General features: G+C 41.2%; 1 protein-coding gene across 2 annotated transcripts in view; it reads left to right on the top strand.

The window, feature by feature from the left end:
• Positions 1-27,425, top strand: part of GALK2 (galactokinase 2) — a 172,852-nt gene that overhangs the window by 127,535 nt on the left and 17,892 nt on the right. The window lies entirely within an intron of this gene.

Genomic DNA, 27,425 nt, shown 5'->3' with positions numbered 1-27,425 from the left:
CCTAGATTCATACTTTGTACATTCCATGTTCTGATTATTAATGGATGTTTGCAGCTGTATCTCCTAATTTTGAATTGTACCCCAAAGCAAATGAAGGTCCTGAAACCTTATTCCATTCACGTGATTATGGTCAATCTTACTCTGAAGCAGCTTTTCCCCAATTGTATTTTGAGTACCTTCCAACTCAAGGTGCTCATCTCTGGCAATATATCTGACAGTGTTTTGCTGTTATTCATAATGTTTAAATTTCCTGGTACTATATCTGGCAGTGTTCGGCTGCTTTTCATAAGGTGTTCAGTGACTAAACAATCAGAAGTACTCTGCCTCTCCTTCGTTCTAGCCTGTCTTAGTCTGGAAGCTCTGCTGAAAGCTGCCCACCATGGGGACGCTGCTAGTGTTTAAAATACTGATGGTATAACTGCCAGCATCACAGCAGCATGCAAACCACCATATTATGACAAACTGACAGATGTGTGGTGGGTAAGATATGTATGTAAAGTGCTAAAGAGCAAAGAGGTCAGTTTTTGGACTAAGGTGCACCTGACCCAAGCCATAGTATTTTCAATTGCTTCATATGCATGGGGAAGTTGGACAACAAATAAGGAAAATAATAAAAGAATCGATGCATTTAAATTATGGTGTTGAAGAAGAATATTAATGATGAATAATATTAAAGTACCACAGACTGCCAAACGAACAAACAAATCTGTGCTGGAGGAAGTACAATCAGAATGCTTCTTAGAAGCCAGAATCTTGAGACTTCATCTCATACTTCAGACGTGTTATTAAGAGGGACCCAGTCCCTGGAAAAGGATATCATGCTTATGAAGTGAAGGTTTGGCAAAAAAGAGGAAGACCCCCAATGGGATGGATTGATACAGTAGCAAAAATAATGGGCTCAAATGTAGTAACAATTGTAAGGATGGCACAGGACCAGGCAGTGTTTTGTTCTGCTGGGTTACTATAAGTCAGAACTGATGACCCCTAACAACAACATATATATCTATATCTCTATATATAATTTGCCTGGGGTGATGGGACATCTAAGTAAAGATTGTTGTTGTTTTTATGTGCCGTGGAGTTGGTTCCAATTTATAGCAACCTTTCATAGGGTTTCCGAGTCTGTAAATCATTACAGGAGCAGAAGGCCTCATCTTTCTCCCACGAAACTGCTGGTAGTTTCAAACTGCTGACCTTGCGGTTCGCAGCCTGATTCTTAACCGCTATGCTAATGATAGAAAGCTGGTAATTACTCAAGATTGTTTAATTAGATTTGGGGGTTATCGGCAAAGAGTTGAGAATCCTAGTAGAAGTTGAGAATATTTATTGTCAAATCATGTTAAGGCAGTCTTTCTAAGGTGTCATTTCTCACTTCAGAAACCTTGGGAATCTCACCACTACCTCATTTCCTAACTCTCCTTAATGTGGATAGTAAGTTTCCTAGCAATCTAGTCTTAACTCTGTTTTGTATTTTTTCCCCTTCTCAGCCCTTCCAGGATGGGGTTGCTTTGGCTAGAATCTTCTCACTTATTGTTTGCAAATTTGACCTTGCTTTTGAACCTTTAATCATAAACACCAATGCCCTTCTCTGACTGGACTTTCTTTCTCCCTTTCTGGAAATGAAGTTCCTAGTGACCATAAAAGTTTGCCATAATTATTACATTTTTCTTCTTCATCTCAACCCACAGCCTATTATTATTTCCCCCTGTATCTACGTGTTGCCGTTGTTGTTGTTTAGTTCCTTCGAGTCCGTTCCAACTCATAGAGACCCTGTATAGGGTTTCCGAGGAGTGACTTGTGAGTTTGAACCACCAACCTTGTGGTTCAAGCCACCCTTGCAGTCCAGCACATTAATCCATAGAGCCACACCAGGACTCCGTATCTATGAGGGGGCTTCAAAAAGTTTGTGGAAAATGGAACTGAAAGGTAATGGGATTTTTCCAGGAGCTTTTTGAAGCCCTCTCATAGTTTCATTTCTTTCTGCCTCTGCTTGTCTTCCCACTCTCTCTTCTTTTAGCAGCTTTTGGGAATAAGTTAATTTCCAAGAAAACCTTGTAAAACCCAATGCTAAGCATAGGATATGTATCCTATGTACTCCATATACTGCTATGTATATCTATGTTTTTTCTCCCTTGGGGAATAGAGACTTCATTATTTTTATAAAAATGATGTAGACTTCACCCAATTTTGCCATCATGGAAACCCATGGCTTTCTCAAAGGGATGTGGAATCTCTCTTCTTTCTTTCTTCACCTAGATATAACTGTGAGTTGGAGGCTGTTGACCTTGAGGTAGCACTGTAGGGAGAGGTGTTTACAATTAATCTGTGGTTTGCAGCCTCTGCTAAGCCATCTAGACTCCCAAAGGCTCATGTGCAATTACTATTTTCTCATTGCAAATTTCTAATAATTAGATTTAGAAATGCTCAGAGGCCATTACCATAAAACACATACACACAATGCAAAATCCTCCAATCCTTCTAATCCTTTTGATATTGTTTAGAAGGGTTATAAACCACCACTGAACTGTATAAAGTCATATTTGCCAAGCTTTGACCACAAAGTAGGAACTGTCTATGAGTGTGGAATAGTGGTGGGGAGCCCCAGAGGCCCCATGGCTTGAGTTGATTTCGAAGAGGTACTTTCAAGGCAGGAATACAAGAAGAAAAGATGAAATTGTGTACAAAGCCAGAAGAGGTGGGCCTTGTTCCCAGAGCAAGGACATACATCTGAGAACAAGGAGTCTGTGAGGTACTTGATGGGGAATGAAATAGAGACTGGGTCAGGTGGTCTGGAAGCAAGTGTAAGAAAGGAGAAATGTACTGGGGACATTCCTTTTAGGAGTGCCAACCCATACACTAGGATGGAGTGAGCCCCACTGCTTGATGGATTTTGTTGGGGTAGACATGTTGGCTTGGACACTAAGTTTGTGATCATATCCTGACAAAGAGCTCACTAGCTGCTGACTAAATTGTTTGGATCCTGTGATCTCTAGTTATGAGCAATCTTCATAACTTTTGAGCAAACACAGGGTATTGGCATAGACAGTAATACATCTAGAGTCTCTGGTAAAAAACAAAGTAACTAAAATCAAACAGAAAGGCATTTACTCAGCACTTTATGGTTTACACATTACCCTTCACACACATCATCTGATTCAAATCTCACAACAACCTTTGGTGGCATGGGTATCTTCTTTCCACATATGAGGAAACGGAGGCTCAGAGAGTTAACTGATTGGTCAAGACCATAGATGTAGCAAGTGCAGCAGTAGAGAAATGGTGACGGCAGTGGGCGCAGAGGCAGCAGACCCAAGAGTGGGAGACAGAGTGGTGGGCATCCCGGGTCATGGGGCCGAATGCCTTTGGACAGGAGTTTTGCTGGCAGAGTGGGTGCCAGTAGGCACTTGTTAGCATGTGGCAGGCTGTAGGCCAGGTCAGGGGGGGCCTGAGTATGCCTTCTGAGAAGAGACTGTCCTGAATGAAGAACTAAGTGTTCTGTTTCTGAATTGTAACCTATTACTTTCCTAAAAAAAAAAACCCTATTTGTGAGCATGGTCTGTGAGTTCTGTGTGGCTATTATAATGAATTATTGAACCCAGCAGAGACCTAGAAAAGGCCCAAATAGTGTCCGAATTGGTAAAGAAGGTTAGAGGGTTTGACCTCAGCCTCCTAGGAATAGGCCTTGGGCTGACACTGATGGTTTTTCTCCATCTTCCTTGTGAAGTTAGAGGAGGGCAGACAGCACCTCCCTGCCATTTTGATACAAATAAATTTCACTTGGCTGGACTGGGCATGTTTTAGAAAGCCTGTGAAAAGTGCAACGGCTTTTCCTTATTTAATAAAAATGTGAAGAATGGCTTGCTCTCTTTTTAATGGAAAAGCAAAAAGGTACTTGACAATATTAGCACTATGTTTGTTTCTTGAGCAGTATTCAAAGGGTCAGTTGTTCAGTATTTAAATTTCCACTTAAGTGTTCTGTGATAGGAAGGAAATTGATTTAAAAATAGCTCATAAGATACCAGGCAATGAACTCTATGATCTCAACAGATTCGGTTGTTGCTCTTAGATCTTAGAAGAAAATTTTTTTTTTATAAAAAGACCAGGAGAAACTTCTGAGCAAGTTACAGATCTTTCTAGTGTTTCAGATGTTGGTTGGTCAGAAATCCTTAAAATCTGTGTGGCGGATTTCCAATGATGAGGTCAATTAAAATGAGTTCTTCAGTGTTGTCTGTTGTTTTCATTTTTACAAGATAAAATGGAAGAATAGATTTTTATAAAACAAAATATAAAAGAATAAATCAAATAGTAACTATTTTTGTTACTCATAAATGATACTGTGTTCTAAGTTGATTTTAGGAGTCCCATTTGGGGAAAGATTTCATTTAGTGTTTTTGACTTTTCCTCTCTGCCTGATCTCCTTACTCTTTGGCTCCTGTTGCATTCTCAGCTGGCTGTCTAGTCATGAAAGGCAGGTTCATGCCAAGAGTAAAATTTCCTATTTTCTTTTCTAAGAAAAAAAAAAAAAAAAAAGACTGAACTGACATTTTAGATGTCTAGGAAGATCACTTGAGGATGATGCTTCTCTCCTGTTTTTTTTTCCTTCTTCTCTCAGGTGTGTATATCATATATTCTTAGAGTCCTGGTGTGGTGCTGTGGGCTAATGTGTCAGACAGCAAAGTCGTTTCAACTGCAAGGTCAGTGGTTCAAGCTTACCAGTTGCTCCTTGGAAATCCTATACAGGGTCATTATGGGTTGGAATTGACTCCATGGCACTTAATAACAACAACATTCACAAGTTCATATATATACATAACACACACATCTGAGAGAAGAAGAAAAACACCTACCATACATGTATTTTTTATTCCTGTTTATTGATTTAAACTGCAAAGTCAGTGGTTCAAACTCACCAACCACTCCTTGGAGACCCTATACAGGGTCGCTATGAGACTAAACTGACTTGAAGGCACTTAGCACCAATAACAACATTCACTGATTCACCTTCCTTCTTTAAATATTTAATGAACTAAAAATGAAGGGGTACATACCTAATTAATTTTGATTGTAAAGACATAAATCATCATTGGAATCAAATAATTAGAAAGTGTGTTGTGTACTGCTTAGTGCCTTAGCCACTGATGGGTAGGCTGGGGTTGAGAGCCTCCCTTCCTCTTGGCACTCAGGCCTAATGGTGGGCTAGCTTCTGACTCCTGAGGCTATCAGGAATTCTGGAATTTTAGAGCTGAAATGAAACATATTCTGAGAGTTCCTCTTTGAAGAGGTGTTGACTGCTGCTGTACTCTGAAATCCACTTTGTCATGTTGGATTGAGGCAGGTCAGGGCCAAAATGGACCTAGGAACTTAACTTCTCCACACATTCTACTGTCAAGCTCTTGGATCCCCCCACCCATCTCGCAGAATGAGGATGGGCAGGACTGGAAGGAGAGAATGTAGTCGAAACTAAATGGTTATCCCTCATCTATGGGCTCTTGGAAGATGCCCAGGAAGACTAGGACAGAACTCTGAACTTGAGGGCCAGTATCCCCATTAGCTCTTGCTCGTGTGTCGTTTCCTGTTGACTTAGTGCAGTTTCAAACTACTCGTTCTTTTCCAAGTGTTGAGCATTCAGTATCAGGGAGGCTGTACATGGAGCAGGAAGAGGATCTCCACCTTCCGGACAGGACCAGTCCCATCCGGGCTGTTGACCTTCAGCTGTGAAAGCAATTTAGAAATGTTTCCAGCTTCACATGAAACTCCCATACAGTAGTTACTATAATGGCATTTCCCAGAAGTAAACCCTGAAATAGCCACAACAGCAAAATATGGACCATGCATTTATAACCACAGCATTTATAACCTCGAAAGAGGGTCTGTGTTTTATGCATCTCTGTATTCCTACAGTGTGTCATAAGTCTTTGCTAAAAGAACCAATTAGTTAAATTGATGTTTTTCTATTCATACAGAGAGTGACTTGCAAGGGACCAATTCAGAATGTACTTAAAGTCTAGCTCAAGGGTGGTTGTCCTACCTTTAAAAAAAATTCTGCACATGTAAATTAATAATAATGATGGCATTAACAACAATGAGCATTTAGTGAGTACTGTATACTGCAAGGTCAGTTTGAACCTCAAGGTCGGCAGTTCAAATTCACCAGCTGCTTCTTGGAAACGCTATGCAGGATCACTGTCAGAATGGACTCAAAGGCACTTAACAATCATATGTCAAGCACTGTTTTAAGTACATTAAAACATTTGCTATACTTGTTTGTTAATATGACTTTCATGTTTACCGACTCTGTGTGACACAGTCCAAGGCTGGAAACTATATCATAAATCAATTCAGATATGTACATTTAAATATTCCTTCACTGCCTCTTCTCTCCCCACTTTTCCTCCCCTCATCTATTTGCACCACTGAAATGTAAAAGTAAGGCATATTCACAAGGAGTAAGGAACAATTTTTTGTTGTTGTTGCTTTTTTTTGGGTCCAGTTTTTAATTTATTTGTTTTAAATTCTGTTTAGTGGAGAAAGGCAAATTCGTTAGGCCATTGATGGTAATTCGGTTTATGCTTATTTGCATGACTATTAATTAATAATGAACCCTGGGGCCATAAGTGGTTATGTGCTCAACTGCTAAACAAAAGGTCAGCAGTTAGAACCCACCAGTCAGCTCCGTGGGAGACAACTGTGGCAGTCTGCTGTCGTAAAGATTTGTTGTTGTTAAGTGCTGTTGAGTCATTTCCAACCCATAGCAACCCTTTATAGGGTTTCCAAGGAGCAGCTGGTAAGCTTGAACCACTGACCTTGTTGTTCAAATGACTTTGCAGTCCAGTGTATTAGCCCACAGCACTACAACCTTTGTACTTTGTATCTCATTGATTTTGGTGGTGGTGGTAGTTATGTGCCGTGGAGTCAGTTCCGGCTCATAGCGACCCTGTACAGGGTTTCCGAGGCTGTAAATCTTTACGGGAGCAGAAAGCCTCATCTTTCTCCTGCAAAACAGCTGGTAGTTTCGAAGTGCTGACTGTGAGGTTAGCAGCCCGATTTGTAACCAGTACGCTACCAGAGGTAGGTTCCAATATTTTTCTATTTTACAGATTAAGAAAAAGAGGCACAGAGTGTTTAAGTAACTTGTCCAAGGTCACATAGCTAAAAAGCAGCAGAGTTGAGATTCAAATACATGTCGTCTGACTCAAGAGCCTTTCAACAGTCTTAAACACTATGTGACTCTGAAAGTCAGCCAGAGAATGTCACTCGTACTGTCTTTTCTTTCATTGTCCAAAGTAAGTCGAGTGGCTGAAATAAACTTTTATGGGGGTACAGAAGTACAGTCCTAATGACAGCCACACTTCCCCATGCTGCGTAGCTATTCATCTCATCTCACCAAATCTTAGCGATACCAGTGAGAGTGAATTCATTTGCTGATATAAAAATGTCACGTGGGCATTGCTTTTCAGATATCTGGGACATTGAATATTATTCTTGACCAACTTCCAAGTTATTTTCACTTTGTTGTTGTTGTTAAGTTCTGTCGAGTCAGTTTTGACCCGTAAGAGATTATATATGTGACCTCTTTTTGTGCCTCACATTTCTCTCTTGCTCACATTTTATGTACACTTTGGGGAATGCCTTCTTAGTGTGGTGATTTGTTACTATCTGTTCAGTCTTTAAGAGTTCACACTGATTTTTGTTTGTTTTTAGGACCCTATCATTCTGCTGTGGTGCTGTAGGATAAGCACTAGACTGCTGACTGAAAGGTCAGTAGTTCAAACCCACCAGCTGCTCCCCAGGTTGCTATGAGTCGAACCAGACTCTATGGCACACAGCACCCACATCATTCTAGTAAGAGCCCTGGTGGTGCAGTGAGTTAAGTGTTGTGTGCTTAACCACAGGGTCCAAGGAACAGACTCCATGGCAGTGGGTTAGGCTTGGTTGGATCATTCTAGTACCTATGGCATGCTCCACAAAAACATCTGTTTGATATTAGTTATTCACTTCCTATCACCTTTCTTTTTCAAAGTACCTAACTTCAGATGGACACGTTTTCTAATAAGAACTTTAAAACTGGAAATTATATTCCATTTGTTTTCATTTTGAGTCAGTGAGTAATTATGAGTGAATCTAGCAACTTTTAGCAAGCTATTGCCAAAGAGCTACCAGTAAAGGCAATAAAAATATCCTCCATTATTTACCTGATAGGCATTCTCAGTTTTAGCCACATGTACTCTCATTTGATTATTATTCATGCTGCAGGTTTCCATATGGACATATGACAAGGCACCATTCTGTATTTCAGAGCTGTTGTTGTCGTGTACCCTTGAATTGAATCCAGGACATAATGACTTTATAGGACAGGGTAGAATTGTTCCATAGGGTTTCCAAGTCTGTACATGTGACAGGAGTAGGCCTGGTGGCACAGCGGTTACGCATTGGGCTGCTAACGGAAAGATGGTGGTTTGAGCCCACTAGTTGCACAGTGGGAGAAAAAGTGCCTGTCTGCTTCTGTAAAGATTTACAACCTTGGAAATGCTATGGAACAGTTCTTGTCCTATAGGTTCTCCAAGAGTCATTTCAACTCAGTGGCAGTGGGATTGTTTTTTATTTTTAATTAAAAAAATTTTTTTTACCCCACTCATCAGTGGAAATCCTTATGGGAGCAGATTGCTAGGTCATTTCTCCTGTGGAACGGTGGCGCGGTTGGTAGGCTTGAACCTGTAAAACAGCTGAACACTTTAACCATTGTGCCACCAGGCATCGAATACTTTTCTTTTAAAAAAGTTTCAGGAAGATTGTTCTTAGCATTGTCTTTAGGATGGGCCAGAGTGAAGGAGATTCCCAAGAATTAACACCCTTAGTCCATTAGGACCTCACTAATGTTTGAGAAGTCTTTATTCTTTCCAGGGCCACTGATGCAATAGCAAAAGAGACCAGAGACCACCTACATAGGGAAGCAATACAATTTAGACTTTTAATGAGAAAATAGAAAAATGTTCTAAGAGCAGGGAATGTAAAATTTTACTTCATTGACACAAGAAGTAGCAAGATCTGTGCGTCATTTCTGAATTTTAGCCTCTTAAGGGAAAGGGAGGATAAAGATCAATAGGGAAGGAGTCACACGGACAGTGACAAAAAGGAAAAGAAGCTGATCCGGGGGTGGAGACAGGTCTGCACACAGACACAAACACAGAGGAACCACCCACCCTCTCCTGCTTGCGTGCTCTCACTGCCCACTCTGGGCCCCAGAGAGCCACACTAACACTAGTAATTGGATATTATTACCAGCTACACTGTGAGCTCCTCAAGAATAGGGACGTGTCATGAAGTGTTTCTGAAAGTAAAACATTTTTATCTTCCTAATACCACACTGCACTTGGAAACTCCAGGTGTGATGTAGGATGCTTGTCATGAGGAAACTGAGGAGAGTCTTACTTACTGCATGGTCAAGGCTCCCTCTCTCAAGTCCACCCATCATCTGAGTTGTTCTAGCTCATCTGCTCCAGTGTATGCCCTCCAAAATACAATGTCATCTGTGTGGCTCAGTTTGCATGGCAGAAAATGTAGTTTCACACTTGGTTAAACTACTGCTGTAAAGTGCTGTAAAGCTACTTTTTTGATCATGTTGTTAAGTGATGTCGAGTTGGTTCCTACTTATAAATGACCCTGTATAGAGTTTCGAAGGAGCTGCTGGTGGGTTTGAACCGCCGATCTTATGGTTAGCACTCCAGCTCCAGTTCTTATCCTCCAGTACTACATCCTATTGAGGAATAAATGAATAATACAAGTAAATTGTGAAGAGGATTTAAAACATTTACTGATGAAGATCAAAGAACACAGCCTTCGGTATGGATTACATCTCAATGTCAAGAAAACAAAAATCCTCACCACTGGACCAGTTAACAACATTCTTATCAATGGGGAAAAGATTGAGGTTGTCAAGGACTTCATTCTTCTTGGATCAACTATCAACACCCATGGACGCAGCAGTCAAGAAATCAAATGATGTATTGCATTAGGCAAATCTGCTGCACAAGACCTTTTTAAAGTGTTGAAGAGCAGAGATGTCAGCTTGAGGACTAAGGTGCGCCTGACCCAAGCCATGGTATTTTCAATAACCTCGTATGGATGCGAAAGCTGGACAGTGAATAAGGAAGACTGTATAAGAATTGATGCCTTTGAGTTATGGTGTTAGAGGAGAACATTGAAAGTGCCATGAGCTGCCAAAAGAACCAATAGATCTGGTTTGGAGGCAGTGCTGCCAGAGTGCTCGTTGGAGGCCACGATGGCCAAACTTTGTCTCTCATACTTCGGACATATTGTCAGGAGAGACTAGTGGCTGGAGAAGGATATCATGTTTGGTAAGATGGGGGATCAGAGAAAAAGAGGAAGACCCCCAACGAGATGGATTGGCCAAGTGGCAGCATCTATGGACTCAAGCATGGCAACAGTAGTGAGGTTGGCCCAGGATCGGGCAGTGTTTCGTTCTGCTGTGCATAAGGTCACTATGGGTCGGTACCAACTCTGATGGCACCTAACAACAACAGCAACAACAATAATAAATTGTGATTTCTTTATTTAGCAGTTTTTTGATTAAAGGCCAACTACTCAAACAGTGTGCTAGGCAGTATGCATTGACAATTAGTGAGGTCATTTTATGGGAAGCCAACCAAAAATGAAAATTGTCAAAGTGTTCTGATGGAAATACACTGCTTATTTTTCTTATTATGAGCAGCGTATTTTTCTTTTGCCTCCCCTTTATCTGTTTTTATTTCCTTACATTAAAAAATTTGTTATTCAATTAATAGGAAAAGCTAATACAAGAACGCTTTTCCTTTTATGTAGAAATATTAGGATAGGCCTAAGGGGCTCTGGTAGCGTAGTGGCTACGAATCGGGCTGCGAACCTTAAGGTCAGCAGTTCGACACTACCTGCTCCCTGGGAGAAAGACGAGGCTTTCTGCTCCTGTAAAGATTTACAGCCTCGGAAACCCTGTACAGGGTCGCTATGGGTCGGAACCGACTCGATGGCACTCAACAACAACACTAGACAAGTGTGACCATTGTTTCCCATAGTCTTTCATCTCTGCACTAAGATTTCTTCCCAGCTCCCCAGGCTGCTTTTCAGACAACTTGAGATCATCTCTATGAACTTCATTTTAGGGAAATTCTAAGGAGTTACTGGAAAAGTAATTCACCCATGAAAGAGACTCATCCAGGGAGCAGTTTCAGATTCTTCTTTTGTTATGAGAGAGGAGCAAGGAGATGACATTTATTGAGAACCTGCTACATTCAAGACACTCTAGTAGGGTCTAAAGGGCTATAGAGATGAAGAGTTCCTGCTCTCTGTAAGCAGTGCTTGATGGCTGGAATTAGAATGGAACACAGAAATCAAAGAGATGTGCAGAGGGAGGAGGTCAGATGTTCTTGGAGAGCTTCATGGAGGAGGTGGCATGGGGGCTGTTTTGAGAGAGGTGAGAGTGGAGAGTCCATGTGGGTAGGATGCTGATGTCATTGCCTCTACTCCTGGCCTCTCAGTGCTGTCAGTGGACAGCTAGTGATAGAGCAAGACATCTTAGACATGAAATGGCACAAGCCCACCATATGAGGTAGGGCAACATCAAGTGTGTTCAGGGGATAAAGTCTGTGGTGATTGGTTTGAACATGGAGGCTTTCATTTATGAGACAATTGAAAAACTATACCAGTTTTTCATCCAAGGAAATGTATGGAATGCTACTGTCAAAATGGTGGTTTGGGAAATTTATTATGGTAGCTATGTACTGAGACCTGGTGTGGTACTGTACGATAAGCACTGGACTGCTAGCTGCAAGTTCAGCAGTCCAAACCCATCAGCCACTCTCAGAAACCTTATGAGTAGGAACCGACTCAATGACACACAACAACAATAGCTGTGTACAGATTCATTGGAGGAGAAAGGAAAACCAGTGCAACTCTTCAGACATAGGATGATAAGAATCCAAACTGGGAAGGTAGGGTTAGAATGAAAAGGAAGGGAACAATAGGTGTGTCTTGTCATGTGAATGACCCCAGAGTTACTACCAGGAACATGGTATCTTTCTGGAGGCCCTGGGTAAAGCAAATGGTTAACACACTTGGGTGCTAACCAAAAGGTTGAAAAGTCTGTCTGCTGAGGGATACCTCAGAAAAAAGGACTGGCCATCTACTTCCAAAAACTCAGCCACTGGAAACTATGGAGCACAGTTCTACTCTGAAACCCCATGAGGTCTCCATGAGTCAGAATCTATTCAATGGCAACTGGTTTAGTATATTGCCTGGGAGCCGAAGGCGGGTGAGAATGAGTACAGTGGAGGGAGGTAAAGGATGCGAAGTCTGAGGAGTAGAATTTATTATGACACAGGTAGTGCTGACCCTTGCTGCTCTTCAAAACCTGAGACAGGGAAGCTGTAAACATGTAGAATGCTGCTGCCCTCCATCTATAAGGTGGCATTTATGCTGTGGCTATGAAAACATTTACAAATGCCTCCTGGAATGTAGTTTTCCGTGGACTAATGTGGTTTGTGTTGAAAGTGCATATATACTTTTTTCATCAGTGGTTTTGCTTTTAAAAGCAGGTAGTAAAAGACTCCCACCCCCATCTTAAATATAAAATGCTAATTTAATTTAATCTTTGCAGCATGGGAATGGGATACTAATGTGGCTGAAAACAGCAGTTTATTTTTTGTGGGTTTGATCCTTTCAGAAACTTTGCATTTATGAAAAATATTATTACTAGGAAAATAAATTTGAAACAACAGTCCAAATTCAATGAGGACTGTATAGTGTTTTTCCATTATACTGCATGCATTCTCCAAAGATTCTGTGCCACAGAGCAGGGACTTATTTGCTGCATAGGAAAACAGAGGGCTTCATCATGGATTCTGAAGTGTGTTTTTCCCAATCCATCTCTGGATTGCTGTTCTTGGAAACCAAACTCTTGATTTAGCCCAATGAAGCTCTCTATTTTGCAGAGAAATTGGCCAGTAGCATGCGGCTACATGATTGTGCAAAGACAGCTAAAGCCACAACTGCCTTTAGCCCCTCACCCAAACAGTAGGAAAGTATTTTGGGGTGCAAACATCTCAGAAAGACTCATTATGCATTTAATCAATAAAAATTTGTAACTATCTCAGACCAGCATATTTATTTATTTCATTTTAATTAATTATACTAAGATGAACTCTTCATCTAAGCTAAGTCTGACTCCCAAAATATTTATCACTCTTTTGCTTGTCAGTTGAAAACCAATGCTCTGCATTCTTCTAAATTCACACACCCTTTGTGCAGTTTGATGATATCAGACTCCATCATAACCGACTGTTTTTAGAAGGAGGGAGATGATGATGCAAGCCTACCTTGTATGCATCAGACTACTCCCAGAAGACCTCTGTTGAGTTCTAGGAAATGTGATTTAAGAAGAGAATGCACAGACTAATGAATTGTTGTTGTTGTTAGGTACCCTTGACTTGATTTTGACTCCTAGTGACCCTACACACAATGAAAACACTGGCCCATCCTGTGCCGTCCTTACAATTATTGTTCTGTTTAGTTCATTGCTGTTGTCACTGAGTCAGTTCATCTTGGGGGTCTTCCTCTTTTTTGTTGATCCTCCAGCTTTACTAAGCAGGATGTCCTTCTCCAGGGATTGATCCCTCTTGACAATATGTCCAAATAACAAGAGACAAAATCTCGCCCTCTTAGGGAACAAATCCTTACAGCAAGGATCATTCCCACCCGCTCCATACACAGAGTAGACAGGGATGGGCAACTTGGACATTGACTACCTAAAATGGGGGGGCTACAAAGGCAAGAAGTGACTGGCTTACAAGCTTTCAAGAGGGAAGCTAGATTCATAGGGCATGGAGGAAGGTAGAATCTCCACTGAGTAGTATACACTCTGTCTAGGCGGGGCTGATGAAATGAAATCCGGATGGATCTCTTGTGATACAATAATGAATAATTGTTATCTGGACTGCTTGTGAAGGTTGGAATTGTAAAGGTAGACATTTTATAGCAAGGAAGGGAGTGATTAACTTTTCAGCCTAAGAGCAGAGGTCCCTGAGACCAGCAAAGGAGAAGAGTGGAGAGTGGGACCCTACCCAGAGAAGAAGCAGTGATGCCTGAGATGGAGGCAGAGACGATGACGTGGAGAGATGGAAGTGTTGGGGACTTTAGACACAGAGAGGGAGAGGGGCTGTGTGCTGATGACTGGGGGGCAGGTTTGCAGTATATACTCTTTGGTTGGTTGATGATGCATGGAGGGGATTGTAACCATAGCAATGAAATGATATACTATAGGATGAATGTAAAACTAATGTTCTCCCATGTAAACTATCACATAATTCACAATAAAATATTAAAAATAAAAATAAAAAATCTCTCCTTCTTCACTTCCAAGAAGCATTCTGGCTGTATTTCTTCCAAGACAGATTTGTTTGTTCGTTTTTATGGCAGTTCATGGTACTTTCAATATTCTTCACTAATACCCTAATAATTCAAATGCATCAGTTCTTCTATGGAGTCCTGGTATGGCACTGTAGGATAATCACTGAAACATAAGGTTGGTTTGAACCACAACGTTGGCAGTTCAAACTCACCAGTCACTACTCAGAAACCCTAAGCAGGGTTTCTGTGAGTTGGAACTGACTTGAAGGCACTTAACAACAACAACAATTCTTTTACAGTATTCTTTATTCATTGTCCAACTTTTACATGTATATGAGGCAACTGAAAATATCATGGCTTATGTAAGTCTTACCTTAGTCCTCAAATGGACATCTTTACTCTTTAACTCTTTCAAAAGATATGTTGCAGCAGATTTAACTAATGCAATATGCCATTTGATTTTTTGAACTGGTGTTTCATTGAGTGCTTGTTGTGGATCCACGCAAAACGAAGCTTTTGACATCTTCAATTCCGCCTCCCTCCCCCATTTATCTTGATGTTATTTATTGGTTCAGTTGTAAGGACTTGTGTTTTCTTTACACTGAGATGCAATCCATACTGAAGTTGGTAGTTTTGGATCTTCATCAGTAAATATTTTAAATCCTCTTCACTTTCAGCAAGGAAGGTTGTGTCATCTGCGTATCACAGTTTGAGAGTGAATCTTCCTCCAATCCTGGTGCCATGGTTATTTTCTTATAATTCAGTTCCTCAGATTTGATCAACATACAGATTGAATAAGTATGGTGAAAAATATATAACCCTGGCACACACCTTTCCTGATTTTAAACCATTCAGTGTCCACTTATTCTATTCTAACGACTGGCTCTTGATCTATATACAGATTCCTTATGAGTACAATTAAGTGTTCTGGAATACCCGTTCTTCACAATGCTAGCCTTAGTTTATTATGATTCACACAGTCGAATGTCTTTGCATAGTCAAAAAGCACAAGTTAACATTTGTTTGGTATTCTCTGCTTTCAGCCAAGATCCCATCTGAAATCAGCAATGATAATCCCTAGTTTCAAGTCCTCTTCTGAATACAGTTTGAATTTCTGGCACTTCCTTGGTGATGTATTGCTGCAACTATTTTTGAATAATCTAAAGCAAAATTTTACTTGTGATATTAATGATATTGTTCAATGATTTTAACATTCCATAATGTCAGTTTTCTCTCAAATATGCACACATATAGTTCTTTCCCAGTTGGTTGTCCAGGAAGCTGTTTTCCAAATTTCTTTGCAGAGACAAGTGAGGACCTCCAGCACTAAACCAGTTTGTTCAAACATTTCAATTTGTATTCCATCTATTACTGGATCCTTGTTTTTCCCCAGTGCCTTCAGTGCAGTGTGGATTTCTTCCTTTAATACCATATGCTTGATCATATGCTACCTCTTGAAATGGCTGAACCACTCTCTTCCTTCTCTACCCCAGCTGAAAACTCTTGCTAGGGAGTGTTTTAAGAAACAAAGATCCACATGCAGATGCTTACAGGGAGGGGCCAGGCAGGCATGTAAATCAGGAAGGAGGACTGAGTGTCCTTGGTGGGAAGGGTGGAAAGTGTGTGGATCCAAAGGGGTAGCTGTGTACTTGATCCAAAGGGGTAGCTGCTTCTCAACTCTAGCCAGTTGTTACTGTGTAGGAATGCAGGCCCTCGGCTGCCAGGCTTTGGTTTTTCAAGAGAAAGCAGAAAGTCAGGTTCTTATGTAAAATTTCTCAATTTAGGAATTATGTGTGGCTCAAAAAGTGTCCTTGTGGCTGAATATGACCGCTGGGTTGTTAGTTTGTGACACTTGTGTGGAGGGCATAGCAGAGAATGGGAGGTGGCCTCCTGGGGACTAAGGTGAGCCTAACCCAAGCTGTGATATTTTCAGTTGCTTCAGTCAAGTTATTGTCTTCAGGTCGGTGCACACACTTAGCCTTCCGTGCTCGGCCCCTTGACCATCTGCCTTCCCAGCAGGCCCCTCTCATACATCACCTACCACTCTTGTTGTTCTCCCACCAGTCCTGTCTTTTTAGTGTACCTGCAGCGTTTGTAGCCCTGGGATATCTGCTATAGTCAGTCATTGTCCAATGGACTCTCATTCAGTTTGTGTTATCCGTTTAATCATCTTGAAAGTTTTTTAAAAGAAGCTCTGATAGTGTAGTGGTTATGAGTCAGGCTGCTAACCTCAGGGTCTGCAGTTGGAAACTACCAGCCATCCCGTGGGAGAAAGATGAGGCGTTCTGCTCCTGTAAAGACTTACAGCCTCGGAAACCCTATGCAGGGTCACTATGAGTTGGAACCAACTCCACGGCACATAACCAACCAAGCAACCAACAGTATTTCCAGCCCTTGGATGACAGGTGCAGTCAGCCATTGTCTAATGGGCTCTCACTCAGTTTGCCTTATTGCTTTCACCCTGTTGAAAGTTCTTTAAAGCGGGACTTCTACTTCCTGCGTCTTTCTTGTTGTGAAGCATGACATGGCGCGTGGCAGGTGCTCAGTAAGAGCTAGTCTTGCTAGATGGCCAGCTGACTCAGTGCTTTTTGGGCATCTTGCTTAGTAGAAGATGAAGCAATGGAGAAGAGGCCATAAACTCCAGACTTAACTATTAAATCAGTGGACTTCTTCTAAGTAGTTCTCCATCTACTGTTGACTTACTGCTCTCAGAGCTTTTATGAGAAAAATGGGTGTCCAGCCTGTTTTTCCTATCACAGACTTTTTTTCATCCTTTTCCACCAAATTTCAAGTAATCAATTAGCTGTGTCTTGGCTTACTAGGCTTAGTAGGTATCTCTTTGTTACAGATTGTCTAAAAGAAGTCAGCACTTTTAGTTATTATAAAGTTTTTGCTCCTTCCTTTTTATTTGAAGCACATTTTCTTTGTTTTAGAAATCTCTTTTTTCCACATCTTTGAAGCAATACACAATATAAACAGGTCTCAGTCATCAGTGACAGTCAAACCAAACCCACTGCTGTTGAGTCAATTCCAACTTATAGCGACCCCTACAGGAGAGAATAGAATTGTCCATAGAGTTTCCAAGGCTGTAGCGTAGTGGTTACAAATCAGGCTGTTAACCTTGGGGTCAGCAGTTCGAAACTACCAGCTGTCCACGGGAGAAGGATGAGGCTTTCTGCTCCCCTAAAGATTTACAGCCTTGGAAACCCTGTACAGGGTCACTGTGAGTCAAAACCGACTCCACGGTACTTAACAACAACAACAAATCTTTATGGAAGCAGGCTGCCAAATCTTTTCTTCCATGAAGCAGCTGGTGGGTTCAAACTGCTGACTTTTTGACTAGCAGCTGAGTGCCTTAACCATTGCACTACCAGGATTCCTAGTCATCTGTGATGTTGTTGTGGACATTGAGTTGGCTTTGACTCATAGCGACCTTGTATAGGGTTTCCAAGAGTGACTGGTGAGTTTGAACTGCCGACCTGGTGATTGCCCAGTCCAGTGCCCATCTGACCACCTCACACCAGGACTTAGTCATGTGTGATAATAGGTATTAATTACACTTTGGATTTGCAAATTATCTCCAAATCTTATTTTAGCAAAGTTAACTTACTTTTTGGTGACAATATTAGTAAACACAAATTACCAGAACAGTAGGTCTTTTCCATATCCTTTATTGCATGTTTCTCACTACTGTTTAATTAGCCGAGTTTCAGTGCACTTGGTTACAAAGACAAACCAAATTAATTAATTCAACAGAGACACTCGCTGGATCACCACTATGGGCCAGGATATAGCTGCTGTGAAGTAATCAGATGAGGCCTCTGCTTTTCGCTTCCTGATCTAGTGATGAGAGAGAACGGTAACCAGTGAACAAAAGAATACACAACAATATTGTGGGGAGTGAAATATGGTGAAACTAATGTGCACATATGGAGACTATGCTCACTTAGAGTTGAAAGAATCCCTTCTTGAGGCTGTGACATCTGAGACCTGAATGACGAGGAGGAACCAGCTGCATTAAGAAAATGAGGAAGATCATTTTCCAGATCACCAAAACAGCTACTGCAGCTGGCCTAAGACAGGAATCGACTTGGTATACTGGAGACATAGTGGGGAGACTGGTGGAGGAGTAGCTGATTGGGATGGAGTTAGAGAGTAAGGAAAGTTTAGAGACAGCATAGATGTGAGAATCAATCAACAGTAAAATGAAACTTTGGCCTTGCAGTTTAAATGTGTGTGGCTCTGATGGTTAGTTTTATGTGTCAGCTTGATAGACTTGTTGTTATTAGCTACTGTGAACTTAGTTCCTGAGTCAGCGTGACCCCATGCACAATGGAACAAAATGCTGCCAGGTCCTATGCCTTTGCCATGGTGGGTTGCAGACTGGACCCTTGTGATCCAATAGGATTTCATTATCTGATTTTTAGACGTAGATTGCCAGACCTTTCTTCTAGTCTGTCTTAGTCTGGAAGTGCAGCCTACTCAGCATCACACAACAACATGCAGACAGACCTCACTGACAGAAAGGTGGTAACTGTGCGTGAACTCCCTTTCTTGGAAGTCCAGTCCAGGTTTCTCTCATGGAAGGTGAGAGTCCGCCACTGAGCCACCATTGCCCTTTGGGGGCCTATGTTCTGGTTATTTTTGTTGCCAAGTGCCATCAAGTCAGTTCTGACTCATAGCGACCCTGTATAGGATTAGACCCTGTGAAGACCCTGAGGAGCAGCTAGTGGGTTTGACTTGCTACCCTTGTGGTTAGCAGTCCAGTGCTGATCCTACAGTGTCACAATTTGTTGTTGTTGTTACGTGACGTGGAGTCGGTTCCGACTCATAGCGACCCTGTACAGGGTTTCTGAGGTTGTAAATTTTTACGGAAGCAGAAAGCCTCATCTTTCTCCTGTGGAACAGCTGGTAGTTTCGAACTGCTGACCTTGTGGTTCACAACAGTGTCACAATAGGACCCAGTTAGTCAATCAGATATTAACCAGGGATTGCTGTGAAGGCATTTTGGTGATGTGGTTAATGTCTACAATCAACTGGCTGTAAGTTATAGAGATTACTCTGGATAATATGGGTGGGCCTTATTCAGTCAGTTGAAAAGCCTTAAAAGCAAAACTGAGGTATTTTCGTAGAAGAAGAACTTCTCTTTGAAGACTTCCGCATCCACTCCTGTCTGAGTTTCCAGTCTTACAGATTTCAGACTTGAAGCCCCCCATAGTCATGTGAAAGAATTCTTTGAAATGAGTCCCTTTCTCCTTCTCTCTTTCATTCCAGTGTTGGATTACCGAATAAGCAAGGTAATTACGGACTGGTTTGTGCTTACTTACTAATCTATACTAACAGTTTTTTCATCACATCAAAGATTCTGTTTCTGGTACGCTGGCATCTGTCTCTCTCTCAACCCCACAGCACCTTCCTATAGAATCAAAGCCTCTTTTCAAATTTGCAGTATCTGACAGGGACAAGGTAGATAGTAAACAAGGTAAGCACAGGTTTACCTTGGCTATTGGGCAATCCACCCCTGTTTCTCTCTATATATCTAATCTCTGTCTATCTATCCTACTGGTTTTGTTCCTCTGAAGAATTCTACTGGTTACATTGGCCATAGACAATTTAGATTTCAGAAGCTGAGCCATGATTTGCATGTTAGATTCAGTACTTATCCAAGATTCACATTAAAGAAAAGTTAATATTCAAAGCACATGCAGTATCTCCCACCTTGAGGCCTCGGAATTTCCGTAGCTAGAGCACTAGCAGTGTTGCAGGAAAACAGCTTCTAGTGTTAAATTCTTAAATTTAATTTGCCATGGAAGTAATTGTGCATGCAATGAGCAGAGTAAGAAACAGCTTCCTTCATCTTTTAATATAATAATTGCTCCCAAGGATTACAAGAGCTTATAGACAGATGGAGCATCCATTTATAGAGTTAACTGGACAAGGAAGAAAGCAATTATATACAACGTTTGGGAGTTTCTTGGACTTTTTGGTATTTGCATAACAGAGGCCTGATGAGTTACCAGCACATAATAAGCCAGAAGGCTGGAACCCTAGAGCATCTATGATATCCAGCCAGCACAGAACTGCTCTCCCTCCCAAAGGGTGGTCTCCAAATCTGCTACAGCCTTTGGCAGGATTTGCATAGCACAATCAAAAACAGATGCCCTTTCTGCCCTTTCCCTTGCTGTCTAAGTTAACCACCGTGCAGGAGGTGTGAGCCATGACAATTTCTCATGCACATTCAGAATGGCCAGCAAGAGTCGTTGTTAGACATTCCCACTCTGAGTTCCTGCTGTGAAACACTTACTACCCTCTCCACGTTTGGAGGGGCCAGGCTTGGGAGGTTCTGGTAATCTGCTTGGCACATTTGGAATGTTTCTTGTCACAAATCAAAACACCAGCACTAAGGCTTAATATAAAACATGTCTCTGGACAATTTCTACGGTACAATTCTTTATCTTAAAGGAATAGGTAATCCTAAAGGAAACCCAAGCATACTCTTCCTAATGGATTATATTGAGTTTTATTACAGGATACGACCCTGAAATGTACTTGTATGTGATACTGAGAATTCAGAGTATCCAGTATCACTGTAAATTCTTGATGGAATGAGACTTAAAAGATGCAACCGAACACGTGTGGACTTTTTTGGACCTTGGTCTAAATGAACTGATATTTAAACTGGTGGACAAGTAGGAAAATTTGAATATGGATTAGATATGAAATATTAAGAATCACTGGTAATTTTGTTAGGTATAAACAATGATATGATGATTATGCAAGAAAATATCCTTATTTTATAGAGATTCCATTGCCATTGATTCTGACTAATAGTGACAGACTCAAATATTTAGGGACAAAATGTCTGTCATTTATTTAGAAACACATCAGCACAATATCAATCGATGCAAATATGGGGAAATGTTAATGTTAAATGTAGCTAATGAAATAATGGAGTTTACCGTATAGTATTTTCTCCACTTTTCCAAATGCTTGAAAATTCTTATAATTCAAAGTTTAAAAAAAAAAAAAAATCTTTGCATACGGAAGCATAGTGAAATGATTTGTCAACTAATTAATACCACTTTGAGATTGTAGTGAGTCCCGGGTAGTACAAATGGTTAATATGTTGGCTGCTAACCGAAAGGTTGGTTGTTTGTGTTTACCCAGAGGTATCTTGGAAGAAATGCTTGGGGATCAAATTTCGAAATATCAGCCACTGAAAACGATATGCAGTGCAGTGAATTATTTCAAGTCTCTTCTAGCCCTAGTCTTTGTATACTCTTTTTTTTATGATCTCTCTCTTTTTTTAAAATGTTTTATTGTGAATTATGTGATAGTTTACATGGGGGAACATTAGCTTTACATTCATTCTATCGTATATCGTCTCTTTGTATACTCTTAATAAATGACTTTTTCCTGATAGGCCTGAGTAAGACAAGGTGGGGGAAGATGCTGCTAGATTATATGATTCAGTCTTGAGTGATTGTTAACAGGGCTGATTGTGTTTGTGAAAACTTGGAACTCTAATGTGAGTATAAAATTGTTACAGCATCTCTTGATCCGTCATCGAAGAAACCGAGGCCACTCGGAGAGGTGAAGCAGAATTTCAGATTTTATTAGGCCCGCTGGCTCAGAGGAGCTAATTCCTCCAGATTCTGAGGACTTATATGGGGTCAGAATCGGGGAGGGGTTAGGTTGCAGAACTGTTTGAAGACAGGAGGGAACCAGAGGATTGGTTCTGCTCACTAACTTGATTAACATTTTAGCTTGTCTCCTGGGCAGAGAGGGCAGTGAGTGTTTTTGAACAATTCTCATTGTTAAAATGAGCCATCTCAGAAGGTGGGGGTGAGGAGGAAATCTCACTTCAATTACGGAAGAACAACCAGGATTGGAGTGCTTCCTTTGGACCCTGAGATTGCTGTGCATTGAAGCTCCTCCACCCAGAGACAGAAAGCGGTGTGGCAGAGGAGCAGTAGCTGCAGAATCAGAGTCAGAGCTTGAGCTAGAGCAGTGGACTTCTCAGCCAGGGAGCAAGTCAAGCTAAGTGCCTTTGGTTAGGAAGCTTGCTTGTGGAGTGGAATGCCTCCAGGCACTGAATTGAGAAGCTTGCTTTGCTTATTACCCGAGGAACCAGAGCTCAGTGTCTTTGGACTGTGTTAGAGTAGACTGTCTTTTAGTAATTTATCAGCAGAATCAGAGGAGGTTTGTGACATTGCCTGGAGCCCTGGTGTGGCGCTATAAAATTAGCGGTTCAAAGCCACCAAGCTACTCCTCAGAAACCCTATACAGGGTCTCTGTGTCAGAACTAACTTGTTGGCACTTAACAACATAACACTGTCTGAGCAGAGGGCAAGCCAAGGAGTTGGACTGAGAGAAAGGTCTGCCTGCGGTCATGGCTGAGAAGAGGCTGTCCTGACTGGAAGAACTGTACTCTGAGCATTTCTGATCCCAAATTGTAACCTGTTAACTTCCCTAATATGCTCTGTAACGGATTCTGGCATCTGAGGGCTGCGTGGCCATTGTAATGAACCCAGCTGAGTAGAGAGTGCTGTAGGAGGGATGGCGCTCTGGGAGCCACTGTTACACCTAGGGAGCTCATAGTTGATACTCTGACACAGCTGGGGTCACCATGAATTGGAACTGACTTGACAGCAGCTGGTGGTGGTGATTGTAGTTGATATTTCTATGTTGTGTCTTTTGTGCTGCAGCCACATAACAGTGGACCTGGGAACTAGGTGGTTTCTTCATCCATGGACATCACAGGAAAGATGAAACAATAGTCCTCCCTTCTCCTTCTCTCACCTCCCCCAACAATGCTCAGATATTGTAACTCGGCCTATTATAGAAGGTGAAGTGGTTCAAATGTAAAGCTGAAACAAATTAATCCTAAGTTTGGTATTTTAAACATTTTGCTTCAACCTAAAGTTTTAAAAAAGAGCCATTTTTAACTGTAGATAACAACACAGTTTTCTTTCCTTTCTAAATGGCACAATTTTAGGCACAAACCACCAATTAATGACGCTTCTTTTCCTTCCCTGTTCAGAGACTTTTGAGGCGTTGTCACTGTTACATCCACCTTTTGGTGATGGTATATGCCAGTGTTAGATGTTGGCAAGACTTTCTTCCCTTGGGATGTTTTGATACCCAGACCCTAATATAAATCACAGGAGTCTTGGTGTGGCGCTGTAGGATAAGCATTGTACTAGGTTGGTGATTCAAACTCACCCACCACTCCTCGGAAATCCTATACAGGGCCACTATGAGTTGGAACTGATTTGATGGCACATAACAAGAAAATAAATCATATTCAGTTGAGCTGGTTGATGAAAATAACAAATTTACCTATTCGTGTGGCTTGGTTACTGATGGAACAAAAATGTTACTGCATTTGTAAAGCCTTCTATACTTGTAAATAGTTTTTTTCTTATTTTTCATCAGTAGTTGCAGATTCCATTACAAATGAAATCTTGCTTTCCTCATCTTTGACAGTTTGTCAAGCGAGTACTCATCCATATAAAATCAAGAAGGCAGCACTTGTCTGAGGATAAGCCTCAGAAGGCAGGAATGGAAAATGAACGAGTGGAAATGGTAAATGTAGGGAGGAAATGGGGACTACAACCATTGTCAGGAAACAAAATGTGTGCTGTTGAATGGAAAACCAGTTTGCTCTGTAAACCTTCACTCAAATCATAATAAAGTAAAAACCACAAAACAATGGCCATTTGGATCTCTCAGGACTAATAAGTCCTGAGCATATCAGCAGTGAACACCTGTGAACGCCTGTCAGTAAGGTACTGTTTGAGGTGCTATGAGGTGAGACGTAGTAGTGATCATGGAGATCACATGATCATGGGGTGATGAAATGTATGATTTCTGCCTTTAGCAGTTTGCAAACTCTTTGAAGAGATAGAAACAATAATGACTGCAGAAAGCATATGGCCAAACAAATGCCATGGACAGTGGGTGTGGTTAAAGTGCCCTTGAGTTGGTTCTGACTCCTAGTGACCCTGTATAAGGTTTCCGAGGAGCAGCTGGTGGGTTTGATTTCATGTAGGATATAAAATTTCAACTGAACCTTTCGAGAAGGTAACAGCTCAACAGGCAGAGAAAGGGTAAGAGGCTGTACATCCAAAAGCAAAGAGTGTTTGTTGTTGTTGTTAAGTGCCATCAAGTCAGGTCCAACTCATAGCCACCCTGATTAAGGGTTCCAAGGAGCAGCTGGTGAACTTGAACTGCTGACCTTTCAGTTCAAATGACTTTGCAGTCTGGGACATTAACCCACAGCGCCATACCAGGAGTGTTTGACTAACTACAAATAAGCCAGTTTAGCTAAAGGGAAGAAGAGTTCCTATTGGGACTGAGTCTGGTGAGTGTAGGAAATGATAAACTTCTGGGAAACATTGAAGACTTTGGGTAATAACACAGTAAGGTTTAGCTTAAGGTGTTCAGTTGGGGAGTGTTACCCCAAGGTATTTGCAGGCAGGAGACACCAACACAGGAACATCAACTAGAAGGTCACTACCAAATAGTTCAGGTGGCAAAAGTAATAAAAATGTCATAACAGTGGGAGTAGAAGGAAGGATTGATTATAAGGCACATCATGAAAGGAGAGCCAGTTAGATTTAGTGACTGAATGTAAGCCCTCTTTGAAAGAATAGGAAAATTTACATGAATTTTCATCATTTCATTGATAAAATCTGTTAACTGTAAGTTTAATATACCTGATAGGAGGCCTGTATGGTGCTGCATGATCATGCACTAACCGCATGGTTGGTTTGAACCACAAAGTTGGTGGTTCATATTCAGCAGCCGCTCCTTGGGAACCCTATATAGGGTCACTATGAATTGAAACTGACTTGATGGCACTTAAACAATACAACAGTTAATAAACTCAATTTATTAATTTATGGGAAAGTTGGCCCCTCCTTTATAATTACTGAACTTTTATACAAATCCTAAGAATGGCTGTTAATTTTCCAACCTTGATTGCCTTTTTAATCCCTGTCTTAAAATTATGAGGGCTGTGCTGTGGAGGGAGGATAAAACCTGAATTTTAATACAATTTATTGGTTCTGAAGTAGAAAAATAAAAATGCTTCTGAAAAAGCAGCCATATCTTAGTGGGGAGGAAGCTGGAGGTAGATTTAGGAGGAGAAGGACATGTAGAGAAGTTACTTTAAGAAGGTGCTCAGTGTCTTTTAGCAGAGGGGCACAGCCAGCCCAGATGGCTCTATAAGAAGAGAGTTGGGGAATAAATCTCCACACCCCCATCTTTTGTTGACCTCCCCACTTTCTTCAATCTAGAGTATAGGGAACCTTTGGTGTAATCTGTATCAGTCAGACTCCTGCAGCATAAAACAGGTGGAGAATGGCAGACAGTAGACCGAGAGTGCAAAGGTGGAGGGGTGGGGTGGGGGAAGGTAAACAGGCACAGCCCCCACTTTACAAAACATAGCACTTTGGGGATAGAGTTGAAGAAAGTTCTTCCTTGCATCCTAAAATGTTAGAGTTGGGAGAACCCTAAGGAATAACTCTCAAGGTCATTTTAGAGATGAGGAAATGGAGCCCTATGAAGGGAGTAACATGTGTATGACTGTCACAGAGCTAAAAGAAAATGGACATTCTTTGGATTTCCAACCCTGGAGGTCTTTCTACTCAGTCAGGTGGTTTCCAAAAATTTTCCAGATTTTTCCTTGACCCACAAGGCCAGATGAGCCACTGTTCAGCGTGGGTGAAAATGGAAGGTCTCAATGGCTATGCAAGGGAATGTGAAGCAGTTGCAGTAGAATGTGTTTCTGTTATTGAAGTTACAGAGTCATTGTGGGTAATGTAGAAATATAAAAACCTGCCAAGAGGAGAATAAAATCTGTTACCACAGTGAGAACTACCATTTATATTTCGAAACTTTCGTATCAGTTGTTTCTCTAGGGAAATATGAAGGAACTTCAAAGAGTTCCTGGAAAAATTCCGTTATCTTTTAATTCCATTTTTCCAGGAACTTTTTGAAGTCCCTTCATATTAGTGATTACGAATTGGGCTGTGAACCGCAAGGTCAGCAGTTCGAAACTACCAGCTGTTCCACAGAAGAAAGATGAGGCTTTCTGCTCTGGTAAAAATTTACAGCCTTGGAAACCCTGTACAGGGTCGCTATGAGTCGGAACCGACTCCACAGCACACAACAACAACAACAACAACAACATATGTATATGGAGCCCTGGTGTAGTGCTGTAAGGTAAGCGCTTGACTACCAACCACAAGGTTAGTGGTTCAAACCAACCCAGTCGCTCCTTGGAAACCCTATACAGGATCGCTATAAGTTATAACTGACTCGTTGGTATTTAAAAACAACATATGTATATATGTATGCATAATTAGTTGTTATTGTTAGCTGCCACCGAGTTGGTTCTAACTCATAGTGGCCCTGTATTGGGTTTTCGAGACTGTACATCTTTACAGGAGCAGAAAATCTTTTCCTTCTTCCATGGAGCGGCTGGTGTGTTTGAACTGCTGACCTTGTGGTTACCAGTCCGTGATTATCACACGGCGTTTTATTTATTTTTTTTCACTAAAGGAGCTCTGGTAGCGTAGTGGTTACAAATTGGGCTGTGAGCCGCAAGATCAGCAGTTCGAAACTACCAGCTGTTCTGCGGGAGAAAGATGAGGCTTTCTGCTCCCGTAAAGATCTACTGCCTTGGAAACCCTGTACAGGGTCGCTATGAGTCGGAACCGACTCCATGGCACATAACAACAACAACAACAACAATGGTTATCTTAGAGTCTGAGTTTAAATGGCAGGCATATTGTTTTAATGGGTAGAACATAATTTTTTGAAAAAATCCCTGTTATTAAACATTTGTTTCTTATTTTTTGTTACAAATAAACATACACACATAATACAACTTAAATGTTAATGTAAATCTATGTGTATGTATCATTGTTTTTCTAGGATTTTTTTTTTTTTTCATCGTATATCATTTCATTTCATTGCCATGGTTCCAATCCCCTCCATGCATCATCTTCTGACCAAAG

Source organism: Chrysochloris asiatica, unplaced genomic scaffold (assembly GCF_000296735.1).
Source record: "Chrysochloris asiatica unplaced genomic scaffold, ChrAsi1.0 scaffold00004, whole genome shotgun sequence".
Classification (NCBI taxonomy): domain Eukaryota; kingdom Metazoa; phylum Chordata; class Mammalia; order Afrosoricida; family Chrysochloridae; genus Chrysochloris; species Chrysochloris asiatica.
Note: the sequence above shows the minus strand (reverse complement) of the source record. Positions and strands in the feature narration are given on the sequence as shown.